Source organism: Lissotriton vulgaris, chromosome 12 (assembly GCF_964263255.1).
Source record: "Lissotriton vulgaris chromosome 12, aLisVul1.2, whole genome shotgun sequence".
NCBI classification, from domain to species: Eukaryota; Metazoa; Chordata; class Amphibia; order Caudata; family Salamandridae; genus Lissotriton; species Lissotriton vulgaris.
This window is the reverse complement of record NC_141700.1, coordinates 649,577,215-649,598,605: the sequence shown is the minus strand read 5'-3', so window position 1 is coordinate 649,598,605 and position 21,391 is coordinate 649,577,215.

Sequence of the window (21,391 nt, the reverse complement as noted above, 5' to 3'; positions counted from 1 at the left end):
AAACCTAATGCGGACCCAAAGGACCTCAAGAACTTTCGACCCATCTTCCTGCTCCCTTTCCCGGCGAAAGTCATTGAGACGACCACCAACAGACAACTAACCCACTTCCTGGAGGAGAACAACATGCTGTACTCTTCCCAATCCGGCTTCCACAGCAATCACAGCACAGAAACCACCCTCATCGATGCCACTAACAACATCAGGACCATGCTGGCCAATGGCAAAACTGCAGCCCTCATCCTCGTGGACCACTCGGCCGCCTTCGACACCGTCTACCACCACACCCTACGCACACGCCTCCATGGCGCAGGGATCCACAACAAAACCCTGAAATGGATCACTTCCTTTCTCACCGGCAGAACCCAGAAAGTCTGTCTCCCCCCCATTCAGAAACGAAGCCACCACGATCACCTGCGGAGTACCCCGAGTATCATCCCTCAGCCCAGCCCTTTTCAACATTTACATGGCACCACTCACCACCATCGTCTGACCGCACCACCTGAACATCATCCAAGGACCCGGCCACCGCCAAATCCAACCTCCATGAGTGAATGAAGGCCGTCGCAGAGTGGATGAAGGCCAGCCGTCTGAAACGGAACTCCGACAAGACGGAGGTCCTCATCCTCTGCTCCACCACCTCCACATGGGACGACTCCTGGTGGCCAGCAATATTGAGAGCTGCCCCGACACCCACCAACCACGCACGCAACCTGGGCTTCATCCTGGACTCAACGCTCTCCATGAACCAACAAGTCAACGCTGTCTCCTCCTCCTGCTTTAACACCCTCTGCATGCTCCGCAAGATCTACAGATGGATCCCCACCAAAACTAGAAGGACGCTCACCCAAGCCCTCGTCAGCAGCAGACTAGAGTACGTCAACGCCCAAACTCCAGAAAAGACTCCAATGCATACAAACGCCTCCCCACGCCTCATCCTAGGAATACCTGGCCAGAGCCACATTACTGCCCACCTGAGAGACCTGCACTGGCTCCCGGTCAACAAGACAAGGAGAGGTCAGCTCCTCACTCACGCCCACAAGAACTCCACAATGCCGGACCAGCATACCTCAACGAACAACTCACCTTCTACACCACGAACCACCAGCTTCGACCACTGACCTTGCCCTTACCACCATCCCCCACATCCGAAGAGCGACCGCCGGTGGCAGATCATTCTCCCACCTCGCCGCCAAGACATGGAATACCCTCTCCACCCACCTGCGGCAGACCCAGGACATGCTGACCTTCAGGACACTTCTCAAGACCTGGCTGTTCGAGCAGTAGCAGCACCCCCCAGCGCCTTGAGACCCTCATGGGTGAGTAGTGCACTTTATAAATGCATGATTGATTGGTTGATTGGTGAGAAACAGGGCCAAGACTGATTTGCATATGGCTGAGTCTGGCTTGGGGTGGCGAAGTGAGCAAAAGAACGATGATGGATTCAACCCATATCTGTGACAGGGGGTGAGTGCCTGAAACATTTCAGCGCTCCATCCATCATCTCCTTGTGTTTATTTTGTTAGCCCTAAGTTGTCAGGGTATGCCCAGACCTGGGTTCCTTGCTCACTTTGCCACTGGATTGAAGCTGGCCTGGCAGATGAGGGGTGTTACCCAGAAACTAATCCCAGAATGCTTGTTTCAGATCAAGGAAAAACCTGGCTTGGCAGTTCAGGCTGGACTGTTCCCATGAGAAACAGGGTCAAGACTGATTTGCGCATGGCTGAATCTGACCTGGGGTGGCGAAGTAAGCTAAAGAACGATGAAGGATTCAACACAGATCTGTGACTGGGAGTTAGTCACTGAAAGGTTTCAGCGCTCTGTCTATCATCTCCTTGTGTTCACTTTTAGGAAGGGGGCATTTCTCTGCACTGACTGCTCAATGTGCCTGACAGCCTGACTACTATACACGTCTGGGTTGGGCTGGGTGACAGCTACATTTGTGCATTCCCTCTAGATCGCTACAAAACAGGACACTTAACTGCATCTGCATTTATCTGTATTGCAGTGGGTCTTCCTGGGCAGGCAGGGATGGGAGCGGCTCACACTTCACTTGAATAGGTAGTGTCCTGCCAACACACAAAGTGCTGATCACCCACCACAGATAGCCTGGCAGACAGGACTGGATTGAAAGAGAGCCTTATGCACTTCAGACGCCTCCTTTGAAGTGACCCCATACATCAAAGGCAATTTTGGTCTCTGAACCCTTTAAATCAGATACTTTTTGTACCTGTAACCAGACACTGCTGGCTCTACATTTACCCATTACCAGAACGACTGCTGTGCTGCCAGGAGGGACAACCACTCTGCTAACTGCTCAGCTGTGTTAGCCTACTGCTTTGGGAGCTGCAGGAGAGACTGCCACTTTACTAAATGCCTTGTTGTGCTGGCCTGGGGACTGCTACCTTTGTGCTGTGCTGACCTAAAGCGTTCTCCAAAGCTTGCTGGCTTGCTCCCTGTTCTTGAAGTCTTAGGGCCATCAAAGACGTCACTTCAGAAAGATCAAGCACTTCGTTCTACAAAGGTCCAGCGCTTGCTTTTGACCTGCAATTTCAAGCTATGATGGGCTGCACTCAGCGCTGGTTAAAATCCCTATCTCTGTTGTATCCGGCGCCACTGCGCAGAGAGAAGCTGTTGGAAATGGCCCTTTTTACAGGGTTATCCCCAAACATTTTGCTTCTTCCTGCCTTGTTTTTCCTGACCGGTGGTTGTTGGCAATAGGACTCTGGGCACTTTACCACCGCTGATCAGTGCTAAAGTGCATATGCTCTATTTAAATTGTTATTGCAATGGGTTATCCATGATTGGCATATTTGTCTCACCAAGATGTCCCTAGTAAAGTGCACTGAGTATGCCAGGGCTGGTGATACAAATGCTACTAGTGAGCCTGCAGCCCTGATTGTGCCACCCACATGAGTAGCCCTACAATGGTGCCTTTGTGCAGTCTATGAACTGCCATGTCCTCCTTGTTAGACTTGGCCCTTCTGGCAGGTTCACCCCTGAACTTTTTGCATTGAACTTTGAGATAAGTATAGTGATTTCTGGTCTTTGCGCACTTTAGCACGGTGGTGCAGTGTAAAGTGCGTGCACTCTCTGAGTGCATTGGTGAGATTGGCCTGCCATCCCATTAGAATGCATGGGGGATATGTGTGTCCATGGTAGTTCCTGATGCGTGGGGAGTGCAGGTGCGAGTTTGGTATGTGCGGATTCGTGTGATTAAATGTTGCGCGATGATGTGTTCGGCGTTAATGTGCCTAGTGTGGATGTGCCACTTCTAGAAGTTGGCATGTCTGTGTAATTTAAGTGAATTGACTGTCTGGCTTGTGATTGGCTGGAGCTGGCTGGTGTGCCTGGCTCCAGAAGTCAGGATGGGTCTGCCCCGGTGGTGAATGGGGAGATCTGCATTTGATGGGAAGGAGGGGTGCACCTGGGACCTGAATAGGGCTGGGATTTCCCTCCACAATGCTGGCTCCGCCCCCTGTGGTGCGACTGATGACCCTAGCCTGTCCAGTGAACGGGGAGAGGGGCTGAGCAACAGAGTGCTCCAAAACCAGCTGCGTCTGTTTTTTTCCCCCACCCTGCACCCTAGAGACAAAGGGGTTTAGTGTATAAAAAGAGGATGAGACCTCATGTTAAATGTTCTTGTTTCCTGACTTCAATCTACCAGGGCCGTGCTGCTGCTGAGGCCCAGGGGAAGGATTGCCTCCCTGGGCCTTGCCCAGCCCCTGGATGGCTGATGGACTTGGATGCTGGAGGACTTTCCTTTTTCTTGGGAGCTGCTTGCTCCATCTTTTCATGATCCAGGACTTTGTGGGACCCTCCAGCCCTCCTCACCTATGGGGGCTGTGTTCCTGGGACCCTCCTGGTTGTAGGGGTCCTTTCTGGGGCCTTTGGTGCTTTCTATGGCCCCCTAGCGCCCGGGAGCGCTGTGCTCCTTTTCCTCATGGCCCCTTTATAGCAGGAGCCCACCCTGCTTTATGGTCCCATTCAGAGGGAGCCTACCACTAATTTTCGCTCTTTATCCTAGTTTATTTACAGAACGGGTGCCCACCCTGTGTTTGTGTGCCCTAGCGGGTGCCACCCCGCTTCTACATTTTAATTGCCTACCGAGGGTGCCCACCCCTCATTTGCCGATACGAGAATCCCCGCTGCAACCCGAGTCACGTTAAAAGATGGCCGCCATGTCCGCGGCCTGCCTAGTTCTGGGCGGGGCCTCTAGACGGGTGGAAGTGACGTTGCAGCACGCCGATGCGGGGCTCCCAAGCGGAAGGGAGAGCCCCGCGGTTGCTACTGGTGATGCAAGAGCCCTGGGTCCCCGGAGGGGGGGCCCGGGTGAATAGGAGATGGCAGCCGAGGCCATCGACGGTAATGCGGGGCTCCCAGGAAATCCAGGAAGCCCCGCAGAAGAAGTGCCACTGCCTAGAGGAGCCCTCGCCAGAAGAAGATAGCCCGGTGAGTAGGGCTCCGGGGGGAGGCGACAGATGTCATACCTGCAAGGGCCCAGAGTCGAGAGCAGCCCCGGGTGCTCAGAGGGCCGCTCCCACGGGGAGCACAGAGCTAGGGCGTTCCCGGATGGCAGTGGGCCGCCCCACCATTTGTACCGAGCCCCGGCGGTTCTCCAACGATGGCCCATGTTTGTTTAAAAGTCCCTGTGAGGGGCTTGGGGGCATGGTTATTTCGAGCCTGCGGGCTCCCACGCCTCGGGGGCATTTTGGGAGTTAGAGCGGCCCCGGCTGGCATGATTTGTTTAGAGTATGCAGGGCTCCCAAAAATGAACATGGGTGCTCAGAGCCTAGAGGGCTCCACTGTTTGAGTCATATGCATTTTCAGAGCCCCGTGTGGCTCCAGCAGTTGGCGCAGACTTTGTCCCAGAGTGCCAGGGAGAGCCCATGTCGCAGTTTTATCCCAGCTGCCCAGCAATTGGTGGTTTTGCTTCCTAGGGACTTGCTCTATGTGACTCAGGAGTGAGACGCACTCCTTCGCCCCCTACTTTGACCTTCCCACAGCTGCGCAGCACTTAGTGCCAGCTGCAGCGTTTAGGCCCCTTGCTATTGTCCCTCAGCTGCCCAGCAAGTAGTGGGCAGCTGCTACGTTTAGGTTTTGGCGCAGTGGCGCAACCTGGACCCTAATGTGATCTATGTGCTATGGTGATTTATGTGCTGATGCTTTTGGGTGTTAGGAAATGTACTGTGTGTAGTATGTTTTGCGCACCCTGTGTTCTGATACCTCTAGACATATGTTGATGCTTAGGAGGTTGTTTTATCTAGTATAGGTTATGCTAGTGTGTTCATGGTTCCCTGCGTGATATTCTCCTAAGGTGGTTAGGGTTGCGTAGGGGGTACTTACCTTTTGCCAGTGGTTACTGGTTGTGTGCTACATTTGCAATTTGGTGCTACAATTGCTATGTTCTAAGTGCTATTTCTACAAAGTGCTATTTCTAAAAAGTGCTAGTTCTATCAAATGCTCATTCCTGACAGTGGTCCATGTGGCCCTGTCCTATTTACATAATCCCATGTAAATATTGCCCGTGCCAGTTAGCACAATGTATATGGTTGATCACTATCTGATGTGTTTTGATAATACAAAGGCTATTTTTGATATAACTTGTGTGGAGTTCCTTTCGTGGGGGGGGCCTGGGATGTTGTTGCTGGTGGGTGCGGGCGCAAATACTTAACTTACTTTGCCTCCAGGATCAGCCTTACTGCTCGTGTCACGTTGCCAAGGGGGTGAGCAGGGGTTACCTTTGGAGTGTAACTTCCTTGCCCTAACTAGAGTGGTGGTTTCTGCCTGGCTTTGGCGCAAGCCTCAGCCAACCAGAAATCCCATTTCTAACACTCCTGGTCAGTGTCCCCACTGACCAGGCCTAACCCTTCACTTTCTGTGCACATTGGTCATCCCTAGGGAAGGCCCAAGGTGCCCCCTTGGGCAGGGTGCAGTGTATGTGAAAGGTAGAGCATGTACTAGTGACATGCTCTGGTAGTGAATGGCAGCCATTTTCGTTTGTAACTATTGTAAGGCTATCTTGCCCATAGGCTATCATGGGGGATGCTGGCTACCGTGGCTACCAGCATATCTTCCCATAGGAGCAAGATAGGACATAAAAGTCTGGTTTAATAACACATCTTTTAGGTAAGGTGGTTTTTAAATCCTGTGTTTGAGAACAGCACTTTTAGAAAGTGGCTGTTCTCTTGTCTGACCTTTCTCTGTGCCTTGGCCTGTTTGTGAATTGACTGTCTGGTTTGTGAGTGACATGGCTGGGGGATTCCAGGAGACAGAATGAGTCCGCCCAGTGGTGAATAGAGAGATCTGCACCTAGATAGGAGGGAGGAGTTGCAACTGGGACCTGAATAGGACTGTGCCTGCCCCCCACAGTGCTGGCTCCACACCCTGTGGTGCGTCTGATGTTTCTGCCCTGCACTGTGAAAGGAGATAAGGAATCATGTCAACAAAGTCCTCCAGGGCCGTGCTTTCCCTCCACACTGCTGGCTCCACCTCCTGCTGGGCGGCTAACGACCCTGCCCCGCTCTCTGAAAGGAAAGGAGAGGCCAGGAAAACAAAGTGCTCATGTAACACCCGGAACTGGTTCACACCGGGCTCAGAGCCCTACTGCACAAAGGGAACAAAGACTTTTAGGGGTATAAGTACAGGACCCCTGACTACAAAAAATTAGATCATCCTGGAATCAAGAAGGAACCTCTGCCAAGGAGAAAGCTGGAAGACTGAAGAGGGAAGACTGTCCTGCTGTTGCTTTGCTGGACTGACCTTCAGTTGCTTTGCTGCCAAGGAAAGAGGAAGGACTTTGTTTTGTGCTGTGTCCCCTTGCTTGAAGGAATCTCCAAGGGCCTGAATAAGAGCAGGCTCCCTGTTAAGAAGACCCAGGAACAAAAGTACTTCACCCCCAGCTTCCCTGATCTCTGCTTAGAGAGTTCTGTTCTTCCTGAAGTGCTTGGCCCATGTGTGGTGCCTCTGGAAGTTGTACCGGTGTTGGGAAGCTGGAAACCAAGATTTTAAGGAACTTTCTGCAAGTTTTATCGCATCCCCTGCTGAGCAAGAAAATTCCGGCCGCTATGAAGACCAAGATCGTCGCAGCGCCTGTCGCCGCTGCCTGAAGACGTCGCATCCCTTTGTTTGCGGGAAGATTTCCATCGCTGCGAACATCGTCGCAGAGCCTGTCGCCGCTGGGTGAGATCATCGCATCACGTCGCTGCGAGAATCATCGCAGAGCCATCGCACTGAGGAACTGCGAGTGAAAGATCGCCACTGAGCCACACATCATCGCCCCACAGATCGTGGCAGTCCCTAAAGATTGTCGCATCGTGCCTTTGTGAGCATTTTCCTACAGAACCTCTGCACCGGAATCCATACAAGGTATCGCCTCCCTCCCCATTTAGACTGGATTCATCGCAACACACCCGCTAAGCCCAGCGGGGTTGTCGCATCGCCTCCCCAAGGTCTCAGGAGTGACATATTGCTTGTTTTCCACCACACCAGCTTCTGTTTTGGAACTTTTGTTGCATTGAAAGGTACTGTTGGCAAAACGTGACGCAAACTGTGGATTATTTTAACGCTAACCCTAAGAACTCTTTTGCAACCATATTCTTGAACTGTGTTTGTTGGATTTTTGTCGTTTTGGCCTAGTGTAGTTTAGATTAAATACCATTATTTTTCTAAACTGTTGTGGAGTCAGTTTTGGGTGTTTTCACTGTTACTGTGAGCGTTGGTACAAAAACTTTACACATTGCCTTTGATAAGCCTTGACTGCTCGTGCCAAGCTACCAAGGGGGTGAGCAGGGGTTATCTCAGAGGGTTTCCTCCTTACCCTGACTAGAAGCAAGGGTCCCTATTTGGGCAGTGGTACCTACCTCTGCCAACTAGAGACCCCCAGTTCTAACAGAAGCCTTCTAGTGAGACCCCCTGCATTGCCTTGGTGGCCAGAGATTCTCCATGACATCACATCGGACCAGCCTGCCCCCATCAGCCGAGCCTGTGCTGCATGCCGGCGTTGGCATTCACCACAACCCCAGAAAGATGGGCTCAGCTGAGAGCAAGATTGGCACATCAAGGCCCCTCTTTTTCTCTCTGGCAGCTAAGTCTGTTCCGACTCCTGTGTGCTGCGAGATCCTATTTGCAGATCAGCGTGGTGTAGGCGGGTGAGAGGGCCTAACTCCTCCGGCCCAGAGTGACCCCTGAAAAACTCCCATATGGTTCCTGGCTGAGCACTAGGTTGCCCCATAACTGCGAGGTAGTAACATTTGAAAGTAAGCAAATGATTGTAAGTGTGGCTAGCACTGTGTTTACTTTAATGACTAGAATATTCATAACTTAAAACATACCCGTTGGATTTTTGTTATTTGGCCTCAATGTGTTTATAATATAACAAACTATTTTAATAAACTTGTATGGAGTCTTTTGTGGTATATTCATTATGTTACTGTGTGTGTGTATGTTGCACAAATACTTTACACATTGCCTCTTTTGATCAGCCTGCCTGCTCTGCGCCAAGCTACCAGAGGCTGACCACCAGAGATCTCAGTTGTGTATCTATCTTACCCTGACTAGAGGTGTGGGTTCTGCCTGACCTGGGTGTATATCTTACCCAACCAGAAACTCCATTAACAACACTGTTGACACATATGGAAAGCTTGTATACCCTTCCACCTGCATTTCTCTTGATTCTTGTAGCTGCCATTAAGGATTCATTAAGCTTACAAAAGTGCACCTTAGTGAGAATATGGGGGTGTGCTTTCAATGAATCTGATAGGCTGATTAAACTGTATGTGTTCTATTGAGTTCAGTTTCAGAATCCTTGGCTTAAGAGCACATTAAGATGACCTTCTATTTCAGCCCCAGTCACAACCGGGGTTCAGACCCCAAGACCTGATATTGTTTCAACATGAATGCTTCTCACTGAGAGTCCAGAGATACAACCCTCTCTGACAAATCATCCTGTTTATGAGCCTTCCCTGCCATACATGGTTCAACTTGATAAGTCTAGATATGGTGTTGTGTAAATGATGATGAAGATCAGATATGGATTTTGTCATATGTAACATGTTTAAGCAGCCTGAACATGTGTTTATTGAGGACTTTTTTCATGTCTTTATTTTACTTAGAACTATCATGTTGTATGCTGTCAGAAGATGTGTGAGTCTATCTTGCATGAACTCTTGCGAGCTTGAAAAAACGTGCCCTGTATGACTGGTACGGGTCTACAGGGTCTATCCACAGTTAGGAATGCACAGGGGGTGACACTGCCACAAGATGCACTCAAGTTCCTTTAAAAGTAACTCTGGGAATGTTCTGTTGCTTTCCCTAATTACAGTAGTCCAAGCCCAGTCAAATCCTTGCCATGTCCATCTCTCAGAACTTTGTCAGATCCTCCACATGAACACAAAAGCCACTTCCACGATGTCCTGAACTTTAGGGTGCTAGTTTGTCAAGTTGCAGCTCTCCTCGCAAGCCTCTAGATCACTCGCCTCAAGGTATGAATCTCCTTGCCAGACTAAATCCGATCCTGAGGTCAACACAGATCCATTCATCACCTCATGGCTTGCACTATGTTGGTGCACCTTTCGATGTGAGCATTAGACGCTCAAGCAACCTTGTTTTCCGCAGATGTTCAGCAACTGTAATCTTTGATAGCCAGACTGCAGTTATACTTTCAAATGAAATAAGAGGTCTAGAAGGCACAGCCTTACATTCAATTGTTTTAAGTCCAGGCTGAACGTTCAACACCCATCAGCCCCATTGAATCTCCAACTCTTTTTTCAATGTCCGAACTCTTAATTTCTCGCTGAGCGGCCTGGATAAACCCTGCTCAATCATTGGGTGCTTTCAGGGCACAGAAGTCACACTGTGTGTTGTCAAGTCCAAGACTCCTCCATAGTCAGCCTCTGCGGGCCTTACTGGGGCAGATGTCATCTTGAAAAACAGAGTATTGGTTCCCTTGACAGCTGCAAGCCGCAGGGAATAATGTCCATTTACAACTAAATTGAGATTTTAAAACTTCTCCAAGGACTGCTTTGCTGTGTCCCCTACAGGTCTCAGCAATCAGTGGTTGATCTGCTTCATACAACATCTTCCAATGGGACAACCCCAAGCCCTAGGCTGGATCTCAGAGAGGACACATGTTGCCAGGTCTTCCCTGACAACGGCCTTACCATCATAATATATGAAATATATTTTTAAATATTTCAAGTTTTACTTTAAGTTAAGATACAATACATACTTTTATAAATGTATTACTTAATATTTTTGTACACTATAGTTTCGTTGCAGATATTTTGCTTAAGTCTAATGTTCTTATGTAAAATATGTTTGTGTATGAGATTATAATTACTATACATTTTTCTATCAAGATCTTCGTACTTTAATTTATAGGGATGTAAAGTCTATTTTTCAGCATCGGTTTTTGGAAGCACAGTAATTTTCCGGTGAATATTGTGACATACAACCGCTCATATCAGCTACCATCCAGCCTCCCTCCTCCCTTTTTCCTCTGTAAATATAACCAACTGGTCTACATTCAGGTCTCTCAAAACCATGAGTCACAGATTTATTGTCTCACTTTCATCCACTGAGACTTCTCTAGTCTCAGACAAAAAGTCATACACTTCTGTTCATGACTCAAAACTATCTTTGCATCATGGTGCATTCCATACAGTGAATCACTCTCCCCTGTGATTCACATCTCTTTTCACCATCTTTTCTCTGTTTCTGCCCATTCATCACTCTCATCATTGCAATCACTGGATAATATGCCCCAATGTTCTGCTCTTTAAAGGCGTCCTATTCCTTCATGTCTCATATGTTACTTTCTTTCCATCGTCTTCAAATGTATCCGGGTCTTGACCATCCTTAACTTTCTTCCCTCGTCATTAACTATGCTCATACACAATTTAGTTTTCACTCCTTTCTTCCCTCACTCCACAAAATTGCCCATCAGTTTCCCAGTCTGCATGGCACATGTGTTGCGACTAGTTTATCTGCTCATGCAAGCACTGGACGTCAGTCAGCATCTGTCAATTCAGAGTCGTAAGATGTGCGTGCTGGCTGGTCAAATAGTTGTTGATGCCACATTAAATCGTTATAATTACAAGACTCATCAAAGAAAAGTCATCATGGCAATGAGGTCGACTTTTCTGAGTGGTGCAGTGTGGAATGATTTAAATTTACATGCATGGAAAATATATGTAGGGCCTCACCAGACAGAACATTAAGAACCGCTGCTGTAGGGAAAATTCATTGTGAAGTCACATTTCCAAGAGATGATTTTCAGGTTAGAGTGTACAGGAGTTTTTCAGACAGGTGATCTTTGAAAACGTCTGTTTTTCTGGAATTAATACAAATTTCGCAATTTAGCAGAATACATTGTTATTCCTACCATTGATGTTTTTTTTTAGTATTTTGTGTGTGGGCAGACAAATTTGACTGGGTGTTACAGTTTACCGTGTGTATTTGCTTGTGAGTATGTGTGTGTGTGTAAATAAACGTGTATACTACATAAAGTGGCAAAAAAAATCCCATTATACTCCCATGATTCATAACCATTCAGACTACCTTACTTTGGTAACCCGAAAGGACCATTAGACATCCTAGAAACAGTGAAAGGAAGAATTTTTAAAAGGATTAGTGGCCATATGTTAAATTATTTTCTTATGTGCTTTTTTGGGTGACAAATTACTTGTGCAAGTTTTTTATTTTAATGATGTATATGGTCATTACTGATGAACTAAGCAAGATGCACTTGAAACAACTTCATTTGGGGGGTTAGAAGTTTGGTTAATAATTCAATATAGTTATGCCACATTTTCGTGCAAGGCGCAATTTTATTAGATTGGATTACGTTTTTGATCTTTTGCTTGTGTTGCTCCTGCTCATTCCCCCTCCCAATTAGAGACCTGCTGCGAATCTTCTCTCCTCACACTTTCCGCAGAGCGCAGGGTGATATGACGTGAATGCTAATTGGCCCTCTGAAGCACAGTTGCTGAGGAGGCAGGTGGAAGATTTTCTTTTACCTCAAGAAATGGGTTAGTGCTAAGAGTTTTAATTATTGCAAAGTTGCTTTTGATTTGCCAATGTGACCTAACCATGATCATGTCATGCTGAATCTGCAGTTTTGCTAACTCTTTATGCGTAATATGTGCATAAAATTCCTAGTTTTGAAGATTTGGAGGGGGGGGGGGACTTCTCATTTTCCTCCCGAGACTGATATTTTTGTAGACATTTTTCTCCTCCCGTAGACCTCTGTTATTACTCTTTATTAGTTTAACACTAAGGGGGTCATTACGATGTTGGGTGGAATCACTTCCGCCTGACACCGCATCGGTCATGGGACAGACCAATACCCGGTCGGAGGTCTTGACCGCCTCATTAGGATACGACTGAACACTATTTGGCCGCATTTCTACATTTTACTATGGGAGCATGCATTCCGTCCATAAACCTGCAGTAATGCATGCTCCCATAGAGAAATGGGAGGTGGTGTTCATCCAAGGTGCCTGCCACAAGGTGCAGGGCTCAGCATGGGGGCACCATAGGTGGTCCCTCGACCTCCAAACGGAGGCCGTCCACCAAAGGGGGCTCTGCTGGGGGCCCCCAAACACGCTTTCCGACATGCTTTCCATGTCGGACATACCAGTATGTAAACCATGTGGGAAACCGTGATTGTAATCTCAAGGGCGGAAAGAGCTCCCCTTGAGATTACAGGTAGGCTTCCGACTGGCGTACGGGCTCTCTGAGCCTGTCGAATGCCAGCTGGAATGACCGGCTGGTTTACTTTCCGATTGCCTATACCTTAACGAGTCACTCGGAAAGGAAACCAACAGGCCTATTCATCCCATTAGAATCTTGCGAGATTTAACTGTTTAAATAGGGATTTTTTTTATGATTTTATGATTCTGTGTTCAGAATCTGAGCCTTCATGAGAAACTATGCATTTCTCTGTATTATTTATATTAACAATTCTGTAACAAATCTTTTATCCGTATTTTCGATCTAGAGCTCAGTTAATGACTGGTCCCAGTTCCAATTTGAAATTTAGCCTGGTAATTAGAGGACTTAATGTTGGGGCGGGTGGTGTCTCTTGCCACTAGATAAAAGAGAACAAAGGAGCTGGATGGCCTGAGGTAAAAACTGGGATGCATAAAATATTAGGGTTCACAAAAATATTGGGGATCAGCTCCCACTCATACATGGCCTGACATTAAGTGCCAGTAAAAAAAAAAAGAAAACATGCATTGTATTTGCTTAAGAAAGAAGTATGAGTGTGTATACACTTACCAGTTATCCCACCTGATGATGAGGAAAGAGATTTTGCTGTGCTTCGAGAAAATGTCTGGGGCCTGAGAAATGACGCATCGCTGCGTGAAAGCAGCGATGCATCACTTCTCAGTGCGCACTCCTTGCGACATTCCTGATGCGTCATATTTAATGTAGGACGCATCATGTCGCAAGGAGTTACAGATACGTCAGTATTTCTGACGTATCTGTAAGCGCAAAAGTGACGTATTTCTGGAGTGTGTCACAAAAGTGACACAACTCCAGCAATCCATCCTTTCACATGGGGCAAGCCCCATGTGAAAGGGCCTGCGTCAGTCTTACGCCTGCTGTGAGGCAGGCGCAAGATTTTGTCGCAATGGCGACCTAAAAGTGAGGCAGTGAAATCTCATAGATTTCACTGCGTCACTTCTACGACCCTTCCTTGCGTCAATACGCCCACCTTGCATACATTATACCTGGCGCAGATATAATGTGGCGCAGGGGTTTACAAAGTGACGCATCTACCTATATGCGTCACTTTGTAAATATGGCGCAACAAGGCACATTTTTTACGCCATTGCTGCGCCACAAAAAGTGACCAATCGGCGGCGTAAAAGTGACGCACCGCCTCATAAATGAGGCCCCTGGAGATTAGGAAATACAGAGGGTCTCATTTACAAGAACTGACACATCGCAGCGGTAACGCAGCTATGCATCAGAAATACTTGCGCTGCGGTATGACAGTTTAAAACGCCATGGATGTGCCGTATTTATGGAACAATGCACAATGGCGTACGGTCACATGGTGTGTCAAAAAATATTGCATCAGATTACTAGAATTTCTTCCCAGCGCAATTTACCCTCACTCACCTGTCCTTTTTGTTGTAAGGTCACATGGCGTGTCAAAAAAAATGACACATCCATGGGACGACTGCTGCAAAGGAATGTGAAGCAGATGCAGCAAATGTGACGCTAGGCTGCTTTGTGGCATGTAAAAGTAACGCAAATCAGCCTACCGTCACTTTGGAGTGCATCATTCGCTGCCTGAGGCAGCTCAGAAAAATGTAAAATTGATGCCTCTTGCAGAAAAGTGACAGAGTTAAAAAGATATTGGCGAGGTGACCGAAACCAGAGTTCAGATTTTGATCCCGTAAGGTTTAAATATGTGATACAAGTTGTCCATAATAATAGAAATTCTGGTTAATGTCCATAATTCCGAATACATTTCAGCCACTATTTTTGTAAGTAATCAAATCAGAGGCCAGAGAAGCAGGCAGAAGAGTGGCCCATCATGTGTGACTCAGTCTCTCCTCTGAACAGATGCATAGTACTTAACCCTCGGGTGATGAGCTTTGTTTCAGACACCCTCTGTCATTTAAATCATTTGCTCTTCTGCAGTGATGATTCATCTGTAAGAGTTACAGAATGGGAGAATAGATTGTCAGACTCGCTCCATCAACTTGTGTCATGCTGCTAGCAAGGAGGTGATCCTGGACTCAAACCAGCTATTCCTGGACGTGTTTAAACTTGGGAACTGAATGGATTCAGACGAGGGTGCCCTCAGTCCTAATTCAAGGAAGGAAACTGCCCCCCCCCCACCCCCTGGTATATATTATCAAAACAGCAACAAGAGGGGACAACAGCTGACAAGGGTTTTCACATTTTACAAGCCTTTAGTTGAAGACTTCTTTAACTCAGACATGTATGACTATGTAGCAGAGCCACTGCGTCATTTCCTATGCCTGGGTTTTAGAGGTGTAGGAATTCTGACGCATTGCTACTGCAGCTGCCCTCTTCCCGACGATGAGTCATGTTCGCAAAATGTCATAAATACCACTGCGTCCGTTTTACTGGGGATTTTCCAACGGAACGGTTACCTTGCATTTATTGAAACAAACGCGACGCGGCCGGTTCCGACTCATAAAAAACGGACGCATCCTGTCATAGTGGAGCATCTGCCTCGATGTGTCACTTTGTAAATATGGAACAAAGAAAACGCTGCTGGTGCGTCAAAAACAGTGACTCAGCGCAAGCTCCTTGTAAATAATCCTCATTGTTTCCAAAAGTTAATGGGGTGATAGAGAGGTGCACATTTTAATTATATTATCAAGGAGCTATTATAAATATTGAGGACTATGCTGTACATATAAGGGAATTGACAGCCCATTGTGAATTTGGGCGTTTAGTTAAATTGCGTTGTGATGAGCCATACAAATAATAAACATTTGTAAAAGTATCTGAAAATCGAGAGCAATAACCACTTCTCCCATGTTAGGGATGGAACAACTGTTAATAAAGATGAAGGTTTTTTCTGGGAATACAAAAAAGGGAACATTTCTGCTGTTGGAAATATGAGGAGGACAGGAACAGGGCAGGTGAGCCCAACAGGAATAGAGACTGAACGCATTAGTAGTGGACATTTATGCCACCAGGATGCTTTGAAAGGTTGTTTTGATGTGGATAAAACAAGCAGTTGATGCAAACCTATACATTAAAGTATATGTTTTGTGCAGCTTGAAGAGGCATTTACCTAGTGCGAAAGTGAGTAAGAAAGTGGTGAGATGAAGGTTTTCACTCTTGAGGAGAAGCAAGAAATGCATTTAATTTGGATGGACTGTGCAAATGTGTGCTGACAATGACCAGTGATAGGTTCTATGTTAGTCATCTGTATTGTGATATCAATGTACAGAGAGTGGAAGTGCAGGTAACGTTCAATTATGGATTTGAAATTACAAAACATACATATGTAAATGAGTACCAGAAAATTTAAAGAAACCTGATAAACACTGACTGTATATATATATATATATATATATATATATATATATATATATATATATATATATATATATATATATATATATATATATATATATATATATATGTGTGTATTATATCCAAAGTTCAGTACGCTCTCAGTGAAGACTCCACACACCACACCAGCTCAAATTCCAAGGGTTTTTAATCCAAAAAACAACATGTTTCGGCTTCCCTAAAGCCTTGTTCATGTTCAATGGAAAGTGCCCACAATTGTGTTTAATAAAGCATTCGGCAAACAACAGATCACGTGTGAATTGTAAACATAATGAAAGGACTGCAAAGGCATCATGCCTAATACCAAAGTCGAGCCGCCATTATGGAATGGGTCAATTTGCTCATGTTTAACAGAATATGTGCGTAAATGCATTAGAACTAGGGGACGAACCGATTTGTAAAATAATCACCATCGAGTACATATGGGAAATCTGATGTTGATAAAGTGACTTGTGCTAACTCAAATTACCACGGTGGAACCCACTGAGATTCATTCATATAATCAATGGGACATAACTTAGTCTTGTTAAATGCATTGCCCCCTATTTTCTGTTCATATATTCAAAACCAATTCAAATAAATTAATATAACATCTCAACTTGCTGGCAAGTTTAACTCAACTTCGTGCACACTCGGCGTGAATAAACTTGAATTCATTTCATTGGTATTCGTGATATACTTGTTAAATACATTACGTCATATTGCTTGACTTTGTGGGTTTATCTACTGTCCGTCAACCCCATCATGCTATGTACGGTCATCAGTTCAATTGAAATAGTACATATGTAAAATACATGTTAGAATGGTTTACTGTCCACAAGCGGCATTGGTTCCATATCCTATTAAGAGTACTGGCGCTTCGTTCGCCAAAATGCTGATCATGCGACAAAGTGCTCATGTGGTAGGAAAAAGAGGATGGTGTAACCCGTGCTCAAAAAGATAAATTGTTCAATCAAATATTTTCCTGTTGAAAGAAAAAGCATCTATTGATAATAGAAAATACAATCACATAAGTACACCCATTAAAATCAATACATTTTCTCTTATATGCACTGCACAATGAGGGTATTTATGATATTCTAGGAAAGGAGGCAGAAAAGGTATAACATTGACAGAAAAGTTGCCAACTGGTCATGTTAATCTAGACGTTATACCTCTATATAGGTCAATGGTGTCTCCATCGATGGTATAATACACTTACAGAGAAATGTAATAAACTTAATCCTTCAGGTGTATTGCCAGTTCTTCATCCTGGTTGAGCCCACCAGGTTCTTTGGTCTGAAAATCAATTATATACTTAGATTCTCTTTGCCTTAGCTTCAGCATTCTGTTACCACCTCTAGGATTTTGTTTTATCTGTTCTAGAATAAAGTATCTGACTTTAGAGGTGTCATAGAAATGTTTGTCCCTGTAATGGCGGACAACTGGATATTTTTCATCGTTATTTTTGATTGCCCGTAGATGTTCTAAAACACGTTTTTTTGCAGCACAGGTTGTACTCCCTATGTACCATCTCTCACAGGGGCATACTATAACATAGACAACATGTGTGGTACCACATGTCAAGAATTGTTGAACCTCCATGCGGTTCCCATTGTACTGAATCTCCTTTGTGAAGACACTATTCTTACAGGCTTTGCAGTGGCCACAAGGAAAAAATCCCTTGAGGCCATGTTCGGAGCCCACAGCATAGGTGGTTACATCCCTGTGGAGAAGAAGATCTCTTAGGCTCTTGCCTTTCCTGTAGGTGACACTGGGTCTATTAGGCAGTTCTTCACCTATAACGCTATCACTTTTAAGGATGTTCCAATTTTTCGCAACAATCCTCTGTATATTTTGTGATTCAGCATTGTAGGTGAGAATTAGTCTGATCTCATTGGCTACTTGCTCGTCTTTTTCTGTGGTCTTATCACTAAGAGTGTCAGGTCTAGTTATCTTGTCTGCCCTGTCTTTGGCTTTACGAAGTACCCATTTTGGATAGCCTCTGGCAGAGAACCTGGTCAGCATGTTCTTACATTCCTCCTGGTAGGTTTCTTCAGCGTTACAGTTTCTTTTTGCCCTCAGCAGCTCCCCATAAGGGATGCTCCACTTGAGAGTATCTGGGTGGCTGCTGAGGGCATGAAGAATACTGTTCCCGGTGGTGCTTTTTCTAAAGAGGGTTGTCTGTAGTGTATTTTGTACGATGTTGATTTTGACATCTAAATACTCAGCTGTTTTGTTGCTGATGTGACTGGTCAGCACTATGTTCCTGTCGTTTTTGTTGAGAGTGTCAATAAAGGCAATGGCATCTTGTTCATTGCCATCCCAGATCACAAAGAGATCGTCAATGTACCTCCATGGTTTCTCCATGGTTTCTCAAGAAAAGTCATAGACCGTGTCCGTGGATCATATCTGCCCAAACGTCGATATTCGGAACGATTGAAAATGACTTTTCTTGAGAAACATTTGGATTTGGATCATCATGTCCTATACTTTGGAATTTTTGAAAGACTGACTTTGAGGATGCTATAAATTACTCAAGTCTGCCCGAATTGTGTGGGTAAAATTGATACCTAGTCACTTTGAATAAGAATGTACTTACGTCTCGTCTAACATTTGGAAGAAATATCTAGTTATATGACAACAGGATACCGACATAACTTGAAGGAAATAAGAACTCCCTGAAGAAGTTCTGTTGTACAGAACGAAACGCGTCGGCTGGCTGTGGTACATAAACTTAAGGAAAATAAAAGCATTTGAATATACACCAAGATTCAGCGCTTCAATAAGGACTCTAAGTGATATGATTTGATTGGACTTGTTGTGCAAGTGGTGCTGTGCCAAACATGGGAATATTCTCCACTACTCTCTACTACTCACTTTCTACTACTCCACTACTCTCTACTACTCACTCTCTACTACTCATTCTCTACTACTCTAGTACTCTCTACTACTCTCTCTCTACTACTCACTCCCTACTACTCACTATCTACTTCTCTCTACTACTCACTCTCTACTACTCTCTACTCTCTACTACTCACTCTCTACTACTCTCTCTCCAATACTCACTCTTTACTACTCACTCTCTACTACTCACTCTCTACTTCTCACTCTCTACTACTCTCTCCTACTCATCCTCTACTACTCTCTCTCTACTACTCTCTACTACTCACTCTCTACTACTCACTCTACTACTCACTCACTACTACTCTCTACTACTCTCTCTCTACTACTCTCTACTACCCACTCTCTACTACTCTCTACTATTCTCTCTCTCTGCTACTCACTCTCTACTACTCACTCTCTACTACTCCCTACTACTCACTCTCTACTACTCACTCTCTGCTACTCTCTACTACTCACTCTTTACTACTCTCTACTACTCACTCCGTACTGCTCTCTACTACTCACTCAACTACTTACTCTCTACTACTCTGTACTACTCACTCTCTACTACTCTCTACTACTCACTTTACTACTCTCTCTCTGCTACTCTCTCTACTGCACTCTACTACTCACTCTCTACTCTATATTACTCACTCTCTACTCTCTAGCTCCCTACCTCTCTCTACTAGTCTCTACCTCTCTACCTCTACCTCTCTACCTCTCTCTACACGCACACATATACACATATATATATGCATATATATGCATATGCATTTATATATATGTATGTGTGTATATATATACATACACATATAAACATATTTAATCTGCATATCTATATAAATACAAATATAAATGCATGCATATACATATATGCATACATATGCATGTTATTTACATGAAAGTTTGAAAAACACTAATAAAAGCAAAGCTAAAAAGCCACCTCATTACAAACAGAAAGGCTTTAACTTAAACGAGGGCGAGATCTATTGCATTTTTAATGCTTGTTTACTTTGGTTCCATCAAGAAGGCATTCAGATGTGTCACACATGTGCCATTAATTCTGGATGTTAGCACTCTAGTTGCTCATTAGATCACTGTAGTAAAGCTACTGCTCACCAGGGAAGTCTGCTGCTGGTATTCAAAGTGCATGTTTCAGTCTGCATGTCAGAATTTTTTTAATGAAATAGTAGAGGTTTTGAGAAGTCACTCAAAATGTGCCCTAATTTTTCTTTCTGAAGCACTAATCATACTTTCTATGGCAAAATGAACCCCCTCAATTTGTTCCTTTTTAAATTAAATGTTTTCAGACTTACCACTTCATTCCAATCAAGATGGCTTCTGGTGTGCCATACTTTTGTCATAAGTAAGACTGTTAGCGCTCTAGTTGTTCTTTAAACACTCTGGGACATTCTGTCATTGGGCTATACTTGAGCTACATCTGGGTGTTATTTGGGCTACATTTGGGCTCTTTAGTCTCTGGTGGCCATCTTGGGAGACTGCATGTCAGAATTTTTGTATTGAAAGAGAAGAGGATTTGAGAAGTCACTCAAAATGTGCCCTAATTTTTCTTTCTGCAGCACTAATCATACTTTCTATGGCAATACGAACCCCCTCATTTTGTTCCTTTTTAAATTAAATGTCTTCAGACTTACCACTTCATTCCAATCAAGATGGCTTCTGGTGTGGCATACTTTTGTCATAAGTAAGACAGTTAGCGCTCTAGTTGTTCTTTAGAACACTCTGGGACATTCGGTCATTAGGCTATACTTGGGCTACATCTGGGTGATATTTGGGCTACATTTGGGCTCTTTTGTCTCTGGTGGCCATCTTGGGAGACTGCATGTCAGTTTTTTTTTTAATGAAATAGAAGAGGATTTGAGAAGTCACTCAAAATGTGCCCTAATTTTTCTTTCTGCAGCACTAATCATACTTTCTATGGCAAAATATACCCCCTCATTTTGTTCCTTTTTAAATTAAATGTTTTAAGAGTTTCCACTTTATTCCAATCAAGATGGCTTCAGGTGTGCCATACCTTTGTAATAAGTGGGGCTGTTAGTGCTCTAGTTGTTCTTTAGAACATTCTAGGAGGCTGCAGTAGAACACAAAGGAATCAACTGACAGTCTCTGTCCTTGTTGGATGTACATGTTTTACTGAGAATGTCAGACTTCATTATCACATGACTGAGAAAGATAATGTGAATTTACAGAAAATATGCTTTCAGTTTAGCTTATAGATCCCCTTCCAAACCACTGTGGGAAAAGCATTAGATAATAGTTTTCTTTCAAACATGATTCATGATATCCCAGCAGAAGGCTTTTTCACATGGTAAAATCACCTTAGAACACACCACAATACCTAAAATGAGTATGGTACCATCAACAAATGATTTATAATGTAAATAAAGTCTTAAAACCTTCTATTCATAGCAATGCTTTTTAATGAGGTGCTATC